General features: G+C 40.5%; 1 protein-coding gene across 8 annotated transcripts in view; it reads right to left on the bottom strand.

Annotated features, from left to right (window-relative positions):
- The window catches only part of NCOA1 (nuclear receptor coactivator 1), a 321680-nt gene that overhangs the window by 221941 nt on the left and 75669 nt on the right, over window positions 1–24070 (bottom strand). For all 8 annotated transcript variants that reach the window (XM_077331693.1, XM_077331659.1, XM_077331668.1 and 5 more), the window contains exon 2: window positions 3141–3311. The gene's annotated coding sequence lies outside the window, so the exon portion shown is untranslated. The remainder of the gene's footprint in view (window positions 1–3140; window positions 3312–24070) is intronic.

Here is a 24070-nt window from a genome sequence, read left to right as displayed (position 1 = left end):
TAAAACTCTGGAGTGTAACTTGATCTGTTCATTAATTCCAATGTAATTCCTGAAGTATGAAGTTGTTGCCTATAATATGTCATTAGGGGGAAAAAACTGAATATATATTTTGGGCCTTGTCAGCTGTTGAATGTTGTGCTCTGTGTGATGTCTCTTGCCTCAGCCTGCAGGAGAAGATTCCTTACCATAGAGTCAGTGAGATAGATAGTAACACTGACTACTCACCTTTCTGATTTCTCTGATGCTGTCCCTTTAAAGCCTAGACTTTGAGGCAGTGGTCCCCAACCTGCGGGCTGCGGCCCGGTGCCGGGCCGCAAAGGCCATGGCGCCGGGCCGTGGCTCCCTCTCCCCGCCCCCCGCAGTAAAAAACTTCCCAGGCCGCAAGCTTGCGGCCCGGGAAGCTTCTTACTGCGGGAGGGCAGGGAGAGGGAATCAGGGCCAGCCCGCGGCCGTGGTCCGCGTGGGTGCGGCCCGATGCCCTGAGGCCCGATGCCTCAGAAAGGTTGGGGACCACTGCTTTGAGGGACAACTTCCTGTTTCTTCCACTTTGTCCATACAACTAGCTAAATTACATTAGGCACTATCTTCTTACCTTACTGGTCTAGAGTGCTCTAAGATATAGTTATTATATTTGTTTAATAGCACAACCAAAGTCTGCTTGATTTTTTTTTGGGGGGGGGGGGTTGGCTTACATGCACTCAGTAGCTACAATGCAATGCCATGCAACTAACTTAATTAAGCACTCCGGTAACTTTTCTGGATATTACAGACCCATACTAAGGGCCCTGCCTCTCAATATCCATCAACTTCTTTTCCATCTTCCTTAGTGATACTACAAAGGTAAGCTGGCACCCAGTCTTCGCCACCCATGGGCAAAGGTTAGAAACCTATGACCCAGGGAAGATGATTATTTTTAGGTTCCCTGATAAAACCCATAGCATTCCATCATGCTTTATCCAAGATACAGAATCAACTTCAGGCCTAGAGAAATTAATAGGGCCATTCCGCACAAAGGGCAATGTGACTAACTGTGCGCTACTGAAAAGCGCTGCAGGCAAAAGCGGCAGATCACAGTAACGGCACACAGCCGTTTCTAGCGAAAAAAGGCTCTCCCATTAGCACTGTTCTCGTAATACACAAGTTTCCGGTCTTGCTGAAATCGCAATTGGGGAGGCGATATTTCTCCGTGCTTCCTCCCGCCCCTTAACAGCCAATTAACTGTTGTGTTCATGTTTCCCTTTAAGAACTCTTTTTTAAAAACCCGAAAACACCCGTAGCAACACATATTCATTCCAGGAGCTGGCGCTTAATCGTTTACAGGCTCCTCAAGTAAACCCCCCCGCCCATGGGCGCGATTTGTGGCCCAAATTATGGGCAGCGTTGAACAAGGGGCTGTATTGTGCTTGGGAACTTTAAAGACGCTTGCAGTAGGGAGCTTTGTTTAACTTTTAATCACTTCTGTGGAGGGACTTTAGCCGGAGAAGCCTTGCTCGTTCGTTGCTTTCCCCATTTAAGGGAAAAAAAATGGCGATCACTTCGCCGGAAGTTTGCCGGCGAGAGCGGGGTAGGGACTTTCTTTCTACCGCTAAATTGAGAACGCAAATACCTTTCGCTGATGTGTTGCAGCTTGTGTGCAGAAGTGTAGTGGTTTTCTCAGGGGGAATCCACTTTTCTGGATTCTCCATAAAGTGCTACAAGGAAGCGCTTTTTGTGGGAGCCTTGCAGGAGTGTTGCAGATTGGGTGCGACGTCATGCGGAACCTTGAATTAGTAGCATTTACCAAAGGTAAGACTTCTGCTACATTTAAGTCGTGCGGAATGGCCCATAGTTTCTGTGCTTTTAGCACATATGCAGGAGAGAATATTTGTCTCATTTTTGCTTGATATCACACCTAAAACACTGAAAGTATTAAGAGCTGTCAAGTCATTTATGACTTCTGGTGACCCTATAAATTAATGATCTCAAAAACATCCTATCGTTAAGACTCTTACTCACTCTTGCTGACTGAAGGTCATGGCTTCCTTCATTGAATTAATCCATTTCATGTTCTTTTTTCTTGCTGCCTTCAATGTTCCCTAGCATTATTGTCTTTTCCAGTAACTCTCGTCTCCTCATAATACGACTGAAGCATGATAGCCTCAGTTCAGTCATTTTAGCTGCTATGGAGATTTTAGGCTTAAAATATTATACAATTAAATAGTTTTAACAGCAGTAGGTCTCCAATTAAAAAAAAAGGCTGTGATTCTGAAATTCTGGAATGTAAGGAAGGATATCTAACAAATGATTCTAAACTGTCAGGAAGCATCACCCACTGAGAGATTTCTTTGTAAGGGAGAGTGTTCAATTAGCTATTTTCATAATGCAGGTATTTATTGGTGACATACAGATTCTGCAACTGATAATCCTAAACTTAGCCTTCTCAAAAATCAGCGGATAAGGAAGGCATTAGTTAGGAGTTTCACTCAAGCTGCCAAACAATCTGTCAGCCTTTACTGACATCGCCAGTTTTCCAAAACATATCACTAGCAAATCTGCAAGCAATATGGGAAGAAGACATGGAGACTGTGACGTATAAGAAATAAGAAATAATTACAGGCAGTCTGATGCACTGAAGCAGGCAGTTAGTGCCCCTACACCATCCTTCCCTTGAAACAAAGGCTGAGAATCAATGAGTTTGCAGCGTTTTATATAAGAGATGTCAGTATGGAAAGAAAAGGGTACAGTATCAAAGCACCTGCTATGAAATGCTCATCTTATACCAGGGCTATTCTTTGGCTCTTCTGAATAATAGTTCTAAGGAAGTCACCTTAGTCTCCCCAAGCCCAACTCCAGGCTCCAAACTACACTGTGGCAAAGGATCCCACCCTGCTCTTCCCATACCCAAATACAGCCATACTTTTTGAAGACAGGCTTTGTAACAGCAGAATGCAGCATAGCCTGGGTCTGAGATTAATACAGAGAAAGAACAAACCTGCCAAATGCAGAGCACAGAAGAGTTATCCTGCTTAGGGCAGTTCTAGCTATTAGTTCCACATGAAGAGAGGCACAAGGCATCTCTGACAGGTTGAAGTAATTCGTTCACCCAAAGAGGTGGAAGGAGGAGATGGAGCGGAGGTATAACCTGGAAAAAAAGAACTTACCTCTACCTTTCCAGAGGTAAAAGATAATTCATGAGGAAATTTTTTAAATCTTCAGAACCGTCAGTAAAGTAAATGAGCAGAGCAGAAGAATCCTAGAAATTCTGCAATCTTCAATGGGCTCGTGTCGGATTAATTTCCACGATGGGGTTCCCCAGCATCAATAATTGAGTTCTAGAACAGGAAAAAAATGTATACGATTCCCAATTAATGACCTAGGATACACATTGCAGTTTAAACACTGCTTCTATTAACCAGATGGATTATAAATAAAACTGTGTTATCACTTGCACTTTAAAAATGTAGCTTCCATGCTGTGATATAGCATGTGGATCAAAAGTGCAGCTTTAATCATTCAAATTCCTGAATTGTAGTCTAGATTAGCCCATTTTATGAGGGAAACGCCACCACCACAGGAAGAGATGTGGGATCTAACCCTCTGTATTCCACACAACAAGCAATTTGGGTTATGCATACGGCTGTCTGATGGCAGGGAGGATGTCACAAGCATCTGTCTTGCCCTCCAATTTCTCCTGCTCCGCTCTGTGCATTCAGCCCTGACCAAACGGTACTGTAACGGCATTCAGAGAAGTTAACAATCAGAGAAAATCTTGGATGTGTCGCATAAATAGATAGCAATTACTATAATGTACCAAGGAATATGATTATAATGTGATTCTAAGTCCATAACATGGTACTGGACATTGAATTAAACTTCCTGAGAGAGAGGAGGGGGAAGTGAGGAGGGAAGGGGTTTGCGTGTTTGGGTTTGTGTGTGTTTGTGTGAGAGGGAGAGGGGGGTATGTGTCCCACATACCTGTGAGAGGTGTCACTACTTTTATCTTATGATACTTTTTATATAGCACACACAATCACTGATAGCCACAGGTTAACCCACTGATCAAAAATGAGGCAAGGATTTCACGCTGCAAGGACACTTGCCTGTGCTGCTTCCCAATATTACTATCTCCTTAAAAGGGTGGTTTTTACAAAAATATTGCCTTTCCTGAGCTCACAGACCCGATAGCCCAACACACTAATCAAGATCCCATGTTCCCCTTTAACATCAGGCAGTTCACTGTCCCTAGTATCACATATCACATAGTCAACTATCACTCCAGAGACATAGGCAACATTAAAAGATGCAGACATGCAAAAGAATATTTCATTAAGATAACATAGCAACAGTTTTCTGCAACCAATAAATGGTAAAGCCACCTGCTGTTTCGAGGCCAGTGAATCCCCCCAATGAAGATTGAGACAGGTTGAATTGGGAAAGTTCAAAGTATAGAAACTCTCCTATCACCTCCAGACATGTGCAAGCCTTTTGTGTTTTACTTTCAACCAACCAGTACAGGTGAATTTCCAGACATACCAGTCTCTCAACTTCAGTAAAAAAAAAAAACCTTTGCAAAGACGGAACCAATAACAGTCTGCATTTTTTGCTCCATCCATCTATAGTTTGTTGTAGATTGATATATTTGTAGGAAATTGACTCAATATAATCTTTAAAATACTCTGAAGGAGAAAGGTCTTGACCCTTAGTGATAAAACTTTAAAAAAAAACAGATTCACTTAGTACCAAATTACATATTATTATCTACCACATGTTATCTACCCAACTCACAAATAATTAAACCTGAAACATGTCTAACACTATTTTTAAATATCTCTTCTTTAATACTTTTTCCCAGAGACCCCCAATAACTGTTAAATCTTTTGTCTCTTTGTCGAACCGGCTGAGCTGCATTTTTGCAGCCCTAAAATTCTACTCATGGAGTTTCACGTCTAAATAGCTGTATAAATTCACTTTGGGTTAAGATGAAGAAAGTCTATTATAGAAATCAATGTCAGTCCATCACTACAAATAACTACTGTTTACTTGACAGCATTTGGACGTCCCTCTCTAGATTCCTAGAAACTGAATGGTTTCAAACTACATGGTTTTGTTAGACCTCAAGGCAATATTCAAGCCACATAACAACCTTAATAATAACAGTTCTCAAATATCTGCATTCCTCTAGCTTTCCTTATACAAATGTCTACATATACTTGATGCTTTCTGTTTTATAAGTGGTAAAAAAAATGTCCCAGAAATTATCAGGAGGCACCTAAAGCTTGGTTCAACTATTATTACTCAGAAAACATCTCTCATTGTTCTATTAAAATAGCTATTAAAATGATTTATAGTAAAACATTAAGTGTAGAGTGATACAGAATGAAAGTTAAGAGCTAATGCAGGGACAAATACATCTACCCAGCAACACACTAACAAAAACAAGCCAATAAGCAACATAGAATTAGCTGGCCAAAAACATATCAGATAGCCCACCATCTGACATAACAGAATGGCTTTACAGATCTCTGGAAGGCCAAAACGAAAGACACAAGAGAAGACACCTAAGGAAAAGAGGTCTAAAACCAACAGTGTCTTGGCCCACACGACCAATCTCACACACACAATACCAAGAGATAGCCTGGACTACAAATAAAGAATTAAGGTTTGGTCAAAGCTGTCCATGGATGCAAGGGCTGCAGAACTTTCCTATACTCCCCTTCTGACAGCAATCAATTTTTGCCACCTGAACAATTTATTCTTGGGGCTGCAGGGCCCTTGAGGACTAATGGTTATGTGGGTTGGAAGGCTACAGTGGGAAACAACATGTCCCTCTTTCATCAACAGAGCTGTACTAAGAAAGAGGCAGAAATGGAAATTTCACCTCTCCACATTCACAGGTGTTCTTTACGTCCCAGGAACCAATTTTCCCAGGATTGGGAAAGGAATGGTGGAAAGATCTGTGTCTATAACAGCCATCCACTAACATCCTACCTCAACTGATTACAAAGTCACCACTCTCCAACAAGGGAGGAAACAATAGGGTCCTACAGGAATAAAAAGAGACCCCAGTGAAAAAGGACTAAATTAGTATGTCAAGACAATCTCTTCCTCCTTCCTGCTCCACACTGAACAAGAGTTTGGAATTTCTTAGTAATTATACATCTAACTTATATTAACAAAATAGGGACTCTCCATACATTATAGTTGTTCACTTGCCCAGCAAAACTAAAGAAATGGTAGACAGCTGTCATTGTAAATAGCGTTTGACCTTTTCTTGATAAGACCTTTTGCTACATTTTACCTCGTAATTCTCCATTTCATAGACTTTTGACCCTGTTGCCTACTGCCTACTTTATACATTTTATTTATTCAGCTTTAGGGGTCATTCCAAAATTTAGGAACTACATTTATTTTTCAACTCTGCTGATTTTATATTTTCATTTTGATGACCGTACTTTCTCATTATTGCTGCCACAATCTTAAATTCTTCTCAGTATAGCATTTTTAAAAACGTATTGCGGCATATAAGCATGGGGTAACCCTACGTATCACAACACAAAAACTAATCTCCATCCCTCACGCACATAAACTTCGTACCTCTATTATGAGGCACTTAGACTATATGACTGGTGAAAATCCTAGGCACCACAATGAAATTTCTAGCTGCCACAGATCCCAGTGCCTGAGATTTTATTTTATATTATATTATTCTTAGGCCTGGCCTATAGAAAAAGTTTGCCTCATCAAGAGGCAGCTGTCTGCTAAAATAAAATTGTTAGTCTTTTAAACAGCCACTGGACTTATGCTTATTATAACTGAAGATGACAGCACTTCATGTTTTACTTAGCACAGGTACAAAGCAACTGCTCGGGTAGAGATGAACAGCTTCAATGTGTTCCACGCTTACTGGCAACATGGTTTTCTGAGCTCTGGAACATATTTCTGGTGGCAAACATTGGGTTGGATAAAACCAGTTTATCTGCTGGTAAAAAGCAAGAAGGAATTCAGCTTTTTGATTAGCAAAAAAGCCACCATGGGGATCATGGGACTAGCATGGCCAAAAGACATGTGGCACAAAACCTGAGTGAACAAGCTGGCCAGATCCAATTCAATGCATTTTATGTTATGGCAGTAAAAAAAATATGTTTAGTTTTCAGTGAGTATTGGATATGTTTCAATTTCCCCCCAATTTTTCTGTGTCTGCATTAAACAGAAAACATTTTTTCTCACATCTTCAAAAATTTCCAGAAATTTTACATCTCTACTGGAGAAATGAATTACCTAATCATAAAACTATCCTACCTCGGAAAAACAAGTCCTTGGGAAGCAATTTTGCTTTTAACAGCTAGAAAACTCCCTTCACTCTCCTGCTTAATTAAAAGTTTTGCATAAGTAAAAAACTTGTTCTCATGCACCAAACAATTTTATTATGTCATTTTTCCTACTGGTGTCCATCATACAGCTTAACCACACATGAGGAAACAGAACTGAGGTGTACCTAACAGCCACAAAATATTCACCCAACCTGTTTTGGAGGCTCACTTCCTTAACATCTTGTTTTACTTCTTAGCGGTTCAGAGAGATTATATCCCTCTCCAAGACAACAGTTGAAGAATGAGGTGCCCAAGGGGGATTGTGTGGGATTGTGGGAGCTATAACACCCCAAATCAATGTAATTCCTTCTTTTTTTGAGAAATTCACATTTTTAAAATTAAGTAGAACTCAACTGACTTTCTAGAAATATTCCAAATGTTTGATTTGAAAGCCCTGTAATCAGTGCTTCCAAACAATTCACAGTCTGCATGTTGCTTGAGATCCTAAACATTCAGGGTCACATCAAGAATCGCCTTGTGTCTTTTCCATTCCCTAACTGTCTGAAGGCATAATAATTTGTTGTATCTAGAAAACCTGTCTCTTTGCCCAGGTAAATGTCAGGACAAGCTTGAGGGTAATTGCATTCACCTGTTATTTCTATGTTTTCTATTTTGGCTGCTTCCTCAATTTCACTAGCAGAGCTGTGGGTCAAGTAGGGCAAAAGTATATATTCTAATACGACCTTAATTTATTTTTTAAACCCTGATTTTGTGGATGATGTTATCAAGTCTGATTTGCTGTACTCTCTAGGTGAAACTGAACTTGAGAACAATGCAACAGATGGTTTGCTAAAAGCTAATAATTAAAACTGCTTGTCAGTAAATAATTCTGCCAGAACCCTCTCACAGCAATAATGGGAAGCAAAACACTTCCAGAAAAGTTTCCAACACTATTATTCCTTGGAAAAATTGCAAACCCCATATATGTAAATCTAGTATGTTTAGCTACAGCTGTCTGGGTAGCTGTACTGCAAGAAATTATATTGGATGGGGTAGCTGTAGAATATGATGCATGGAGAAACACCATATATATATACATGGGGCATAGTGCACTTGCCTTCTTTAACTGGCATTATTGAAGGCTTTGAATTTACTTATTTGTGAATCAGAAAATTTTCTGATCCATATTATCCCAGAAAACCACAGCACTGGCTCTCCAGCTTATTAAATACTGCACAAAAATGTACATTGCCACAAAATAATATTTTCAACAAAAATGACCTGAATACATTAATGTCAATATCATATTATATGTAGACAATAAATGGTGTGTTCTTTCAAATGCATGCATTTCTTGTCTACTAACTGTATACATGGGAGTAGCTTAGCATCTTCCACATCTTTGTTGTCAAGTCTTTCAAAGCAAGAAAGTTAGGCTAATGCCATTTTTTCCTTACTACCAAGATCTCTGCCACATTCAGTAAATTCCAAAACATTATCATCTTTGCTCAAGTCCATCTAAATATCTAAGTAGAACAGTCAACTGATCAGCTGGGATAGCATTTTTAATCAGACAAATGATGTATGAGACTTTCTTGTAATACGCTTATATTTAAAGAATTCCCCAGAAGTATGTAAGAATGGGAAGTATACTGAATGGGAAGTATTCAAAATGTAACCCAGTATAACCACACACACACACCAAGCTCCAACCTGTTGGTGATCCCTGGCCCCAGAGAAGTGTGCCTGGCCTTGACCCAAGCCAGGGCCTTTTTGGCCTTTTTGGCCCTGGCTCCAGCCTGGTGGAATGAGTTGCCAGCAGAGATCCAGACCCTTTTGGAACTATCAGAGTTTCGAAGGGCCTATAAAACTAGGCATATTGTTGAGGCCAAGGCCAACACTTACTGACATCTTAATGGGACCCCCCCCCCACCATCCCCTATCCCCCTGTCCAAGCCTGGGTTGTAAATTTCTTTGATCCATCTGTCCCCAGGGTTTTAATGATGGGAGCATGTTTTCTTTTAACTGATTGTTAACTGATTGTTTTAAATATAGGCTTTATATTTTATGCATGGAATTTTAACTGTTGTCAGCCACCCCATGACTGCTGTTAGAGAGGGGTGACCTAAAAATATAATAAACAAACCTGGCACTTTGCTGATAGGCAGACAACCTTCCCACTGGCCCTGGGATTGGAAACGGGTCAAAGGAAGTACAGAAATTACACAAGGAAGAAGAGTGGAAATTTCTACCATCTCACTCCCATTAAACTAAGGAACAGTAAAGGGCACCATTTCTCAACTTACAGGCGTAACACTGCTAGGGACTCCATTTACTGCGCAGAGGCAAGGCTTGCGTTGGATCAGGACTTGCATGCATGAAATAACAGAACAAAGTTTGAATCCAGCAGGCACCTTTAAGACCAACAAAGTTTAATTCTCCATATAAGCTATTATGTACATGCATACTTCATTATGGATGAAGCAGTAAAGGAAAAATTCTGGAATGTAATCAATCGTCTATGAAGAAGTCTCGGCAAATGATCACATCAGCAATAAAACAGTTCCTTCAGGCAGTCAAAACTTAAGCATTGCTTTTAATAAATTATTTGGATTACCTGCCACCCATGTTATACCAAAGGCTCAAAGATTAAAGCTGAAGCAAAGCTGAATTCATTAAGGGTCATTAAAAAATTCTGCATCTTGGGTTTGTTTGCTGGGGCACAATAATGCCATCTAGTTTTCTGCTATTTGGGGATGATGTTGACTTCTTAAAGTTTAACCTTTTATAATGTTTTCGACACTGATCAGCAATTCAAGCCACAAAGCAGAAGTGCCCTTTGATCAAATTGGGGTCGAGTTTCACTCACCAAAAGCCTTTAAAATCCAAACAACACACCCAATATTTAACAAAAGCTGGAAAGCCAAAACTTCTCATGTAATGCCAGGGGTTTAGCCCCGGATCATGCATGAGATTGTATTAAGGCACAAACGTCATCATCTTCTGTCAGAAAAAAAGATTGTCCAACACCACCTTCACTGCTCAAAGTTTATTTGTAAGTTAGACTATATTCTGCAAGGATGTATTTAAAAATGTACCATATTATACAGTTTGATTTAAGCAAATATTTCTCCTCTGGCTTGGACATTTCATTTAACAGATGTCAGGATCCGGAAGGGATGTATGCATCATGTTAACAGTCAGCAAATAGCAAGTGCTTCTCTAAAGGTACTTGAGTGATCAAAAAATTGTACGTTGAGAGTAAGGACTCCCAAAGTGCCATTGCTTGTAATCAACCCTTTTGAGATTCCTGTACTTTGTATATTATAGGCTCTTCTACTCCGAGTTATAAGCAGTGTGAACAGATTGGTTTTTCTGCCAAAGTGCCGCCAAACAATAAATAAGGGCACTTTTTTTAGTGGCTACTCGATTCTCTTTTGCAAGGCTATGAGCCAGAAATATCGTATTTGTGGAGGACCAAGTGCAAAGAGAAGTGTTAACTAAATACAAGACAGTTCCACCTGGGGTGGCTTTAAAAAAATTTTTTCCACATGAACATCCTTTAAGTGATTCTTGGCACTAAAAGCAGGACTGCATATTTTAAGCTTTTCTAAAGCAGGAGTCTAACTTCCAACATGTATATCCAACATGTCTGCTATTCTATGCGTAAGATGACGGAGACACTTATCTACAAAACAGTAATGTTTATAATGCCACATGATTTGGGGCATATTTCATTGGCACCTATAATAGTTGATTCAGAATTTCAATATACAATAGCTTCAGACTAGATAAATACATAACTCTACTAAGATAGGTCGAGGGCAAAAGAAGAAGGGGATGACAGAGAATGAGGTGGCTGGATGGAGTCACTGAAGCAGTAGGTGCAAACTTAAATGGACTCTGGGGGTCGCGATGGGTCGGACACGACTTCGCACATAACAACAACACTAAGATAGGTAACTCTTCCCTGAACATCCCTCTCCTGTGGAATGGGGTTGCTAGGAGCTCACTGAGTTTGACTGGAGGGAAAAGAGGTGGTGGGTTAGGGTTGGGGGTACTATGGGATTGTATTTTTCAATTTATGCAATCACCGTGAGCCTGCTGGATTGGGAGTGGCAGTCAACAAATATAATAATTAAAAAAAATAATCACCATCAAATGAGATTTTAAGAAGTCTTTAGGAAAGATGGTTATGCTTTGGTTTTAGGGAGCATCTAAGAGTAACTCAACATAACAACTGTGAAGCAACATCATTTCTCTGTACTAACTGCACGATTAAGCTTTACACAAGGGATAGTATACTCAAGAAGGAGTTTAAAAAAATCTTCACTCTTTCCAAAATAGAACAAAAAGGAATGACAAAAAGCCTCTCTTTTTAAAGCCAGAGGCTCCCATAATTTCAACATGAGTGTCCACCATAGCGCTTATCATGGAGCCTAGGAAGAGGGGGCATGATTCAATGGCAGAGCATAGGTTTTTTATTCCCAGAATCCCAGGTTCAGTTTCCAGCCTCTCAAGTCCAAAAGGACCAGAGAGTAGACGATGCAAAAGACCTGAGACCCTACAGAGATGCTGTCACAGCACTCAGTGCTGACATTGAAAGACCAATGGTCAGGCTCAGAGGCAGCTTCACATGTTCACAATCTAGCCATACCCATTCCTCCATGGCAAGTTCTGCAATATGGGCTTAATGAAGAGGCTGTAGAATGAGAAAGCTCCTGTGGAGCAACAATGAGTCCAAACTTCCAAGGAAGATGAATACTACCCATTTTTTTAACAGACCAAGCCTAACAGCTTAGGCATTCTGAAGCCTCAGAAAAGTGAAGACAAGATGCAAGTCATCCAAGGTCTCTCCTTTGAAGTGAAGCTCTACACCTCATTATAAACAGACCCATCCATTTAACAGCTTATTACTGAATGGCAATCTTAAGGAGTTTGCGTAATACTCTGAAAATGTACTCCCTGTGCATACTAAACTGCCAGCCACACAGATGTGTCTATTAATCTTTCCATTACATATTCCTGCTTTTAAAAAATTAAAATAAAAAGCCAGTTGTAAGTATTGTTCAAGAGCTAAAAGTTGGCAAGCTACAGAGCACAAGCACTAATTTATCATCAAGGAAAACACGCACAGGCTCACACATGTCAGACAGCATATTCTACAAAGGCAAAGCTTTTCACTTGGCTTGCCTCATTTCCCTGCACTCGGTTGTTTTGGATGGGTCACAATAAGGGCTAACTTTGGTGTGGGTAAGAAATGCCGAGAACGTGATGAGCAAAAGCCTTAGCAACAGCGAGCTGTCTTGGGCAAAGGGACTCTTGCTTGGGCCAAGGGCAACTTCCCACTTGTGAAAACTAAGAAAAATTACGCCACATGTTGTCACACTTTCCAAGTTATTCACTTCTGCATTCCAGGAGCTCTACTCACTGCACAGGTTGTGGAAAGCTACAGTCACAATTCCTATCTATCAAAAGAGCCACGTTCCTTTATATTGCACACACCCCACACGTGCACAAGTAATTATATACAATTGTAACACATAAGCCTTTACCCAGCGTACCTCTGAACATGTAATATTATCTCTCTCCTCACCTGCTATTGAACCTTAGCCAGCCCTTGTGTATTTGGAGGGAAGCGGCAGGCTTGCAAGTCAAAGTTTTGACACCAAATGTTACGTTAGCGTTTGAACACTCCAAAACACCAAGGGGGGATGCTTTAAAAAAAATGCTTCTCTATATTAAAGGTTCTGTTCAGGTTTTACTCTTAATTCTTCAGGGAAAGGGGGTGATGATAATCCTTCTCTATGCTATTTTCTACTTGAAAAGAGTTTTGTTTTATAGTGTTCAACAGTGGTATGTCCCATTCTACACTTTCATTTAGCTGCATATGTTGACACAGCCTTATACACTTACATCTCCAAAACCTTGATATAATCATGGATAAGGGTTGTGTTCCAGTAATAAGACTGTGAGTTTTATCTTGGACCCACAGTAATGATGAAATTATCTGTTTCTAAAGAAACTGGCTGTTTTCCCAGAACATGGGGTGGGTACCACGAGAAGCAGTGCTCAGAAGAGCCACAGATGGAATGTCATAAAACTACAGGTGGCTTCTGAGACACTAAGAGAATGTCACAAAGGTTCCCTGAACCAGCTTATGGTGCATCTGGCAACCATGGGGCTTCTGGAAGATGCTTCCTAAATGGCTCCTTTGTTGCATACTGAAGCACAAAGCTCCTGCCTTACACCAAACCGGATAGCTTATCTATATACCTTGCTCAGTACTATCCCACTGGTTTCCAATGATGGGTTGGAACCTGTGGAGAAACAAGGGCAGAGTCTGCACTTACTTTGTTTATTCCATTGTCAATCCTGTTGATTTCTGATCGATTTGAACTCGGGTCTTCCTCTTTCCCTCCCCTCTCCCCATTGAAACAGAAAAGTGTTCTGCACGTGGTTAGGGTAGTTCAGAAGGGGGGGGGAGCCAAGCCTCTTTCTTTCTTTTCTTGAAGGGGGGGGGGGAGAGAAGCCAAGCAGGGAGCCTCTTTCTTTTCTTGGAGGGGGAGGGGAGGATTGAAGAAGGCAGAGAAGGGAGAAAAAATCCAATGACAGAATTTGAGAGAAATTAGGGGCTTCTCCTTTAAGGCAAGCTTGTCACATGGCCACCTTTGGCCAATCAGGGTGTCTCTACCACGGAGCCTGCTTTCTCTAATCCAAATCTTGAAATATTGGGAATTAAAAGCACTCTAAAATATTGCACAATAAAGGTAGGATCACTCCAGATCAATCCTTCTTGCTGCAGAAGGAAAATTTAAATCACCCAAAATCAAAATGGAAATCGCATTCTGTGTAGAGGGCAGTGACTGAATCGACCTGGGATTGGAATAAAAGCTCCGTGCAGTTTACACCAAGGTCTGATACAAGAAAAACAGGAGGGTTACAAAGTATGACAGTGTTGTTTCAGTAGCCAAACCAAGTGACTCCTGCTAAGGAGAGGTTAAGGGGTCACTAAGAAAGTCTTTCTAGCAGGAGGGACACTTTGGGTCCAGAACACCGGAACCAATCAGAACAATATTTGACAACTATAGCTGATGACTAGAGGAAACCTTCCTGTGTAGATTTAAAAGGGGTAGTGGAAGGCAAGTGCAGAGGCAGGCAAGGGAGAAGGCTGCTAGAAGAAAATGAAGCACAAGCAGAAGAAGATCTGGCTCGCCAGATTAGAAGTCCGCACTCCTAATGACTACATCAGGGGTAGTCAAACTGCGGCCCTCCAGATGTCCATGGACTATAATTCCCATGAGCCGCTGCCAGCCTTTGCCATGGACATCTGGAAGGCCACAGTTTGACTACCCCTGGACTACACCAAGAAGGCAGAAGATCTTCAGAAAGAAGTAGTGGAGGCAGCTCCAGCCAAAGTTCTCCAACAGCTAGCTGAAGACAAGGAAGATTCCCCGCCAAAGACAAGACAGGAGAAACAGCACAAAATAGACTAGGAAGAGACTAATAGATCTGTGGTTGAGCTTGTATGGAGATATGGGAAGAATATACCAGAAAAACAAGAAGAAAGATTGCAGAGCAATTTGAGCAAAACAGCCATCAGCATCACAACGAAGCTAGCCAATCTAACAGAAGAAGAACGCTTGGTTTTTATTCCCCAATTTACCCAAATGACTCTCAAAGAGGCTTACAATCAGCTTCCCTTCCTCTCCACACAACAGATACCCTGCGAAGCAGGTGAGGCTGAGAAACCTCTGAGAGAAAATATGAGAACAGCTGTAACAGGACTGTGACTAGTGTATGGTCACCCAGGTGGCTGCACATGGAGAGATGGGGAATCAAACCCAGCGCTCCAGATAAGAGACAGTCACTCTTAACTATTACTCTAAGCTGGCTCTCAGGGCATCACTCTTCTTCCAACAGCAAGCATGTGAAATACTGGCTGAAAATTTGGTTACTTATTTCAGTAGAGGGAGTTATCATTACAGTTTCATCTTTGTAATTGGTGCTCAAGGACCGAGACTTAAGCTTCCATTTCTGGGGGAACTTTTACCGGGGCATCACAGAACCCACAAGTGGATGGTGCCCTATCATGAATCATTCTAATGTCAATATTTTGAAAAAGCAGCACCTTGATTTTGTTTTAAAAGGAAGACAGCCATAGTAAGGATCAGACATTTCATGATGTTAGAATTCTATGATCTAAACTGAAATGGGTTGTGGCACTGGAAAACTTCCATTCCCAGTGGGCAAAGGGCATGGAAGGGAGGCATTTAGACATTATTACACTGGCACCAAGTCTGGAGCCAGATTTCCCAGACACCCACCCCTTCAGCTGCTTATTTTTGCAGCCAAACAAACAATATATATATATATATATATATATATATATATATATATATATATATATATATATATATATATATATATATATATATATATATATATATATATATATATATATATATATATATATATATATATATATATATATATATATATATATATATATATATATATATACATACATACATACATACATACATACATACATACATACATACATACATACATACATACATATATATATATAAACACGATAAATATATATATATATTTACATATATATATATTTACATATATATATATACATATATTTACATATACATATACATATACATATACATATACATATACATATACATATACATATACATATACATATACATATACATATACATATACATAAATTTTCTCCTATCCTTCCTCCATGAATCTCAGGACAGTGTACTTGATCCCTCATTTCCTATTTTATCCCTGCGACCACCTTGAGTGTGGATAGTCAACAAAGCTTCCTAAAAGTCAGGAACAGAAGCAACACTTCCTTATTCATAGCCCAACATTCTAACCACCACACCACAGCAGTGCTTTCCAGTGAGAGAAATGGAACGGCAAATCATGTGCAATTGAATCCTAAAAACAGGTCTGCTGCCATAAGCTGGTGCTAAAAGTTGGGCTCTGGGTCTGAAACATGTGGAGACCACCAAGCTGCAATAGCTCTCCAGACATTTCAGTCAGAAGTTTAAACCCTCTCATATCGAACTATACTTATTACCTGTTTTTTCATGCGAGCTTTTATCAATTTGCTCTGTGTACTCTGATTTGAGTGTCAGTGAGAAAAGTGGTATATTACCACAGAGGCTAATGATTCCCAAGCTATAGCATCTTGTCCACAAACTCCTAAATGAATATCCAACTGTACTGGAGCGTGATTCTTCTAAATCAACTCCGACTAACTGTTAGAAAAACACCTTCACAGAGAAATTTCACTACTTTTTTGAGAGAGGAGGGGCTCGTTATTTTGTCTCTACAAGAAAAAATGGCAGTCTGAAATGAAAATCGGCAGCAAGCCAAAATTTGCACCATCCACCCTTCAATTCAGCTCCATGAAGCCACAGGTTTTCATGTAACCATCTCCCATAATGGTCCTCAAATACAACCTAAAATAATCCACACTAAGCAATTTCCCATAGTCCCAGGGGTAGTCAACCTGTGGTCCTCCAGATGTCCATGGACTACAATTCCCATGAGCCCCTGCCAGCGAATGCTGGCAAAGGCTCATGGGAATTGTAGTCCATGGACATCTGGAGGACCACAGGTTGACTACCCCTGTTATAAAAGGCACATGACACACTGATAGGAAAGCTATTCACTGACTAGAAAGCCAGTATCCCTCTTCTGTCCTTCACAGGTTTTAGGCAAGCCTCGTGATATCGGATTTACTTGTGAAAAGGTCTTAAAGCAATTTTGTACTTTTTTGGCTAGACTTGCAAGAATAGTGCTATACTCAGCTGTTCTTTTGTTGTTATTTTTATTTTAAGTTGCTACTCTTTCGTAGATGCAAGCATGTGACAACCCCCCAAAAAAAAAAGAAGTGAAAGAAAAGCATCCTAGTTCATACTATTTTCACTGTTAATTAAGAACTGCCAGGGATTGCTTTGTGCATTTAACTTCAGAATAAAAATTTTTGCACGATAAATTAAATGTCCAAATTTTTGGACATAGTTTTGACGTTTGACATGCAAAACCACAGTAACCACATGGATGTAAAATAGCAGGATTAGATAACCCAGTCCATAATATCAGATTCTCCCTATCAGCCAAGGAATACTAGCAAAGCTTAAAACTGGTAAACAACACATCAGCCCTTGTTTTTAGTTTAGTTTCTGTTCAAATGGGACATTTGTGATGCAGTAGCCAAGAATGTACACTTTTACATGGTTTACGGCTCAGCTTCACCTAGTTAGCATCATGTCCATAAACAGTGAGCCATGTGGTTTGTGTCCAGTAGCATCCTAGGGACCGAGGTTTTCAGTTTTTGAGAGTTATTGCTCCCTTCTTCAGATCTGACAGCTCAGAATACGGCACCACCCTGTTGACCAACCAGACTTTCATGGCATAAGCCAGGGGTAGTCAAACTGCGGCCCTCCAGATGTCCATGGACTACAATTCCCAGGAGCCCCCTGCCAGCATTCGCTGGCAGAGGGCTCCTGGGAATTGTAGTCCATGGACATCTGGAGGGCCGCAGTTTGACTACCCCTGGCATAATCCTTCAAGAGTCAAAACTCCCATCATGAAAATCTTGCTAGTCTCTAAGGTGTTACTCGAGTTGAATTCAGCTCTTCTATCGCAAACTAACAGGGCGACCCTCTGAAATTATGTGGTTTGGGCTGTTCTGTGGAACACCCCCTACATCTGTGACACCAGCCCCCTAAAAGAAAGTCATGCTGGTGTGAGGGCATTCCAGGCAGAACAGCTAAAAGGATATGGCTCATAAAAGTGACTTCAGTCATATAGATGCCTTACGTGAACCACCGTTCAACTACTATCACATCTTAAACTGGACCTTTGGCTATTTAAAACTCGTAACCAAAAGACTTCTTCTCCCAAAGATTCCATTTTAAACACTTTTTTTCTCTCTCTCCCCTACTCCAAATACATTAGCGAAAGCCATTTGGCTCTTCAAAACTAATCTCTACCAGAAAACTCCTGAAGAGCCAGGTAAAGAAAATTAACCACTGACCATTAAGAATACAGGTGCTGCAGAACTAAGGAGCAACCTTGGACCGGGACTACTTACATGTTTCTCGTCTTCTACTCCTCCCCCAGAAAAGGATCATCTGTCTTTTCTGCCATTGTCAGAGTACTAGGAAAGCTTAAAACTAGTAAACAACACATCAGACTGAAGAATACTTCACCCATGGCCCAGAAATACCTTTGCATAAGAGCAACTGTGATTCAAAGCTTATTAACACCCAGAAATGGTTCTCCCAGGCAATCCACCTATTGTACTAGGATTTCTCTTCCCTTCTCAAGGCCTTCACATTTGTTGTAAGTTGCTTTTGTCATCTGCAGGTTTTTCTTTGTATCACTGCTAAACCATAATAAGGGATGCCAAGGCCTTTGCTTATTTCATGTTGCTGCTGCCTCCAAAATCATCTGCCTTTAAGCAGTTCAGCAGAGATGATCAAGCGTGGAAGGATTCGAGTGGTTTTAAGAGGCATCTTAATGCTGTTTCCATGTGCTTAAAAAGGAAAAATTCCGAAAGAAACTGAACTTTAGCCTGCTATGACTTAGTAGCATAGAATTTGTACAGCATTTTGCAGGTACTATACAATCTTCTTTATCATGTTTGCACTCACCACAACTGTGTTATTCTGATAAGTCAGAAGCAGTGACTTAGTCCAAGGTCATATAATCTATGGTATCTGAAATCAGCTCTCCCCAAAGGAATTTGCTGTCCAGTGGACAATGGCCTCTGTATATTTTAGCAGTTTATTAAAACAAAATAGTTGACACTTGCACAAAATATCCCAGTGTATAATTATACATCACTGATTAATAAACTCTTTGTCCATATTCTATAGGCAACATTTTGAGATCGATAGGCTGCAAAAACTATGTAATGGAAAAATATAATCTATTCTGATTTTGTGAATATGAGAGAGGGAGGGAGGGAGGGAGGGAGTGAAGACACCTAGTCTCTGCATATGGCATGCTGAAATTCAATGAACTAAGGATCTGAACAGCTGCATTTTGTATTACAAATATGGCAGTGCAGTACTCCACAGAGGAATTTTTCCCTCTCCCTCCACAATTCAGAACTGACATTTTCTAACAGGAATCCCAACAGCCTGGAGCAGATGTCACTGTCATTCCCTTTGCCAAAACTCATAACTTTAAATGGAAAGTACTACCTATTTTTTAATACAGCCAGCAAAAGAATGAAAGCATTATTGTTGCACTTTGCTAAGACTCTGTAAAATTATGCATATTATTCATTACTGATGTTAACTCAGTCATGTGCCATAATTCTAGTCATCAGCTACATTTGGAAAAAATATTTTTTATTAAGACGACCTGAAATACAAGCTGAAAATGACTTGGCTCAAAGGAGAGACGCCGGAGCTGAGGGAGGATGGGTTTCTACAACCTACTGATACAACTTTACTTAGGAGGCTTTCACATCCTCCCATAACTAAGCAATGCTACCCCAATGCAGTTCCTTACTGACTATTTAGCTAATGTCCAATTCTGTTAATATAAGGATTGTCATAGTCTTCCAATTACCACTGGCTTTTATATTTCCAAAGGAAAAGTGCCACTTTTTGCTTCTCTGGCCTAGGGTTGTCAGTGCAACTTAAAATCTGTTTTGTACCACCTAATTTACCAAATCTCCTGTACATTATGAACAGGCCAGGAGACCCAGCCCTTGAATGCATCTATAGGGCCTCATGGCATTTAGAACACACATGAAGAAGGATGAGGACATGATTATAGGAAAGCTAAAGAAAGAGCAAATCCTAAAAACATTTTCAGGTGGTAGCCATATTGGTCAGGAGCTACAGAACAAAGTTTGTGTCCAGCGGCACCTTTAAGACCAACAAACTATGGATTTTATCCTTGTTCTACAAAAATAGTGAAAGAGGAGAACAAATTCTGTTATAGCATAGCTTTGTCTAGAGCCCTTCTCGTGAAGGATATAAACAGGATCCTCTGCTCTTGAAATGAAGGACGCAAAGACAATACCTGTACACAGGCAAGGAAAAGAGAGAGGTCACTACACCTTTTCTCCCACTATCAGCAACATATCCCTAGTAAGTATTGGCCCTCAAACTTCCTTCTTCATCAGCTGCTAGCAGGGAAGGAAGCACAGTAAAGAATACCCCTCAGGCAAAAAAAAATCATACTAGCATAATATTAACTACAATGTCAGCGTGATGCCATGATGGTATAATTCCACATTAAGTGGATCAAACAGCTAATATCCACATTCCCTAGCCAGTACACTCAAACCCCCCACTCCTTTCAAAATCAGAGCCACATGGACAAGCGCAAACATAACCTGTAGACAGATTTCCAGTGCAACTACCTAGCAGGTTAGGGTCTTTGAGCCAAGGGCTACCCTTTTCAACAGAAAATAATAAGGAAGGTTGGAGAGACACAGTAATAGGAAGAGTTCTAAGATCAGTGGTCTTAAACCTTTCCAGACCCATAGGCAAAATATCGGGACACACTGAGCTGTATACGCTGTCCTTCAGACACAAAATAAGTCACGTAAGAAGAGAAGGACTCAGAGTCAGAATCATAGAATTGGAAGGTACCTCCAGGGTCGTATAGTCCAACCCCCTGCAGAATGTAGGAAACTCACAACTACCTGCCCACCCAAAGTTACCCCAACTCTATGCCCAAATTATGCCCCCCCCCCAAAAAAAAACCAGAATCCCTGGCCAGTCTGGCTTTGAAGAAATTCGCCTTCCAACCCCAAAGTGGTGATCAGCATTTCCCTGGGCATGCAAGAAAGGGCCACAATAGCCAAGCAATGACACAGTCTCTTCTGCGCACCCAGTCACGTTCTCACCAAACAGGGAGAATGCTTTGGCCTGGCTGTGCAATCTTCTCTGTCAAAAGAGTACATGTTATTATCTTAACCCTTATCCGCAGAGATCCCAGGAGTATGGTAGGCACACAGTCCTCTGTTCAGTACAGAACACTGTTGTTACGTCAGTCGTTTCTCCTTATTCTATGACAATGTGGAGGAAATTGACATCACCATCTATTGGTTGGCTTCGTCTATATATGGAGGACATAAGAGAATCACTGGTATGTTGCTCCATGATTGATGCTTGTCAGCTGTGTTGCTATGATCTCCCAGTGCAGTTGTTATGCACTCAGCTCCTTGGGTTGGATTTTGTTTGTGCAACTTTTTCTCTGCCGAGAATGCTTACAGTATGGACTAGCTAGGCCAGCATTGCACTAGCATCATGAGATTTAGGACTGGGCTGCCCATTTCATAGAAAGCCTTGGAAGAAAAGTTCTATAGTAAACCTCACATTAAGTCATGTAACTCAAAGACTTTGGCCACCTCATGAGAAGGAAGGACTCCCTGGAGAAGAGCCTAATGCTGGGAGCGATCGAGGGCAATAGAAGAAGGGGACGACAGAGAATGAGGTGGCTGGATGAAGTCACTGAAGCAGTAGGTGCAAATTTAAATGGACTCCGGAGAATGGTAGAACACAGGAAGGCCTGGAGGATCATTGTCCACGGGGTCGCGATGACTTTGCACCTAACAACAACAACTCAAAGACAGAAAGAGAAAACTTTGCAACCAAGGTGGCACTTAGCTATAACACCTCAATGTGATAATCTTATCACCCCAAGCAATACAAGTGGGTTTGCTACCAAGGAATTGACAAGCTACACTGTCAACTGACAAGCTACATCAAAAGGGCCCATTTGCATTGCAAGAATATGAGACTAACCCCATAGGAAATGTGAGCTCCACACGCCATACTGTGTTTATGTAGCACTGTCCAAGCACTACCTCCAGGGTGCCATGTAATGATGCAGAGCGTGCCTACAACTGGACTAGAAAGTTTGGACATTGGACAGCCTACTTCCTGGTTACTTTTTTGGCATCAGTCTTGAAGGACAACGGATTCTGTATTTCTGTAAAGAGCTTATAGTACTTGCAAACAGACATATAATCAGAAGTTGTCTTGTGGCTTCATCTGCTAAGGAAAAGGAGGAAAATTAAGATTAAGCCAACACCTTGCACATTCACATCCTTAAATCATGTCTACATATTTCAAGTACAGCCCACGGTTAGAAGAACATGACTTCCCATCTACCCAAAAAACTTAAATATGCAAATGCTAGCAATGCAATGAGGTAATATATAAGGTGGTAGGAATGTCCCAGCAGTTCTTAAAATATTCAAAACTAAGCCCCTGGTGCAAATGTTATATTTGTGGGGAGCTCCACTGACAATCATTGCCAATACAATCCGCCTGGAGAGAGTCCAAACCAAATTTTTGAGAAATCTTCTGCACCTCCCCAAAATTGTCTCTAATGCTGCACTGCATGTGGACTCAAGTTTGACCCTGGTCGAGGCAATTTTATGGTCAGCTGCAATAATGTATTGGCTAAGGCTGATCTTCTTTCCCAGGGGTCTATCCTACCTAATATTATTTGACACATTTACTGCTCCATGGGTATAGGCCATTAACAGGAAGTTAGGATTTTATGGTCTATCCCAACAATTTCTGCTCTCTTTGAGTTTTGACTGTGCCAAATAATTGGTAAAGCAAAGAATACAGGATGTGGAAAGACAGCATGATTTGAATAGAATCAATAATCCACTGTATGACACCTCTCTTCTAAATAGATTATCTCTTATGCCCTATCTTTCTAATATTGATAATTCTGAATTTAGAAGGGCATTTACATTATTGCGCTATAATGCTCTCCCTTCAGCGTGGGTACAGGGAAAATATAATAAGCTTCCACCCCAGAAACGAACTTGCTTATGCCAGGATGGTAACACTGAGAACACCAAGCATGTGATTTTTGATTGCTGTATTTATAATCAATTGCGTCAGGAATTACTGTATTCCATCTTTACTGACTTAAGGGCTACTTCAAGTCAAGGCAAATTAAAGGAACTCCTTTCGGATAAAAATAAGAATTTATCCCATATTACTGCCAAATATGCAAGACTAGCAATTAAATGTAGAAGTGCCTGGCTAAACATGTATAAGGGTTAGGATGGATTTATAGAATACATGAAGTATTTTGGAATTTTTAATCAATCTTATAGTGTTTTATTGTTTTGTATTTTGTACTGGTCGTTGACCAAAATAAATAAATGTATGTATGTATGTAGGTAATATGTAATAATAATTTTATTTTTATAGCCTGCCCTTCCCAGTTGTGGGATATCCCACAGGATCAGACCAGTGGTCCATCTGATGCTGTTTCACACAGTGGCCTTAGAGGGCCTTCCTATTATGCTATCACTGCTATTTAGAGATTTACTCTGAATAAAAGAGATTCCCTTCACGCATCATAGTTAATTGGCAATGATGGACCTATTCCCCATGAACAACTTATCTGGGGTACTAAGGGTTCACTTTGCCAGATTCTGGTCTATCCCCTCCTAAAAAATGTTTGCCTGTATTTCCTAAATAACTCATCTGAGAGAATCAAGGTATTAATCCGAGGTATGACAGCTACAGGAACAATATTCCCAGATCATAATGTACAGTTGAGTTTAAGAAATAACACAAAAGGAACAGAATAGCAGGCAATTATCAAAATGGTTCTTGTTCTATTAGCCCTAATTACTACAACAGGAAATCCATGGCAAAAAAACAGTGGCTGATAAACAGGGTTTCCTTGCCTTCTTAGAGAAGATGCAGTAGGGAACCCCCTGGCATAGA

The sequence above is a fragment of the Paroedura picta genome, chromosome 1, assembly GCF_049243985.1.
Source record: "Paroedura picta isolate Pp20150507F chromosome 1, Ppicta_v3.0, whole genome shotgun sequence".
In the NCBI taxonomy this organism is placed as follows: Eukaryota; Metazoa; Chordata; class Lepidosauria; order Squamata; family Gekkonidae; genus Paroedura; species Paroedura picta.
The sequence above is the reverse complement of the archived record's forward strand: the minus strand, read 5'-3'. Positions and strand labels throughout refer to the sequence as shown.